We start from the raw sequence: 546 nt of genomic DNA, 5'->3' as shown, positions 1-546 counted from the left end.
GTGAATCCGACCTACATCGTTCTGATTACAGTTAGACCAGTAGAGTGAATCCGACCTACATCGTTCTGATTACAGTTAGACCAGTAGAGTGAATCCAACCTACATCATTCTGATTACAGTTAGACCAGTAGAGTGAATCCGACCTACATCTTTCTGATTACAGTTAGACCAGTAGAGTGAATCCAACCTACATCATTCTGATTACAGTTAGACCAGTAGAGTGAATCCGACCTACATCGTTCTGATTACAGTTAGACCAGTAGAGTGAATCCAACCTACATCATTCTGATTACAGTTAGACCAGTAGAGTGAATCCAACCTACATTGTTCTGATTACAGTTAGACCAGTAGAGTGAATCCAACCTACATCATTCTGATTACAGTTAGACCAGTAGAGTGAATCCGACCTACATCTCAGTAATTGATAAGGTACCTGGAAGCAACAGCAACTTTACTCATTTAAACACAACCAGGGTGTTTTTTTTAATGTTACTAGATAGATAGATAGATAGATAGATAGATAGATAGATAGATAGATAGATAGAT

The sequence above is a fragment of the Polyodon spathula genome, chromosome 8, assembly GCF_017654505.1.
Source record: "Polyodon spathula isolate WHYD16114869_AA chromosome 8, ASM1765450v1, whole genome shotgun sequence".
In the NCBI taxonomy this organism is placed as follows: Eukaryota; Metazoa; Chordata; class Actinopteri; order Acipenseriformes; family Polyodontidae; genus Polyodon; species Polyodon spathula.
Note: the sequence above shows the minus strand (reverse complement) of the source record.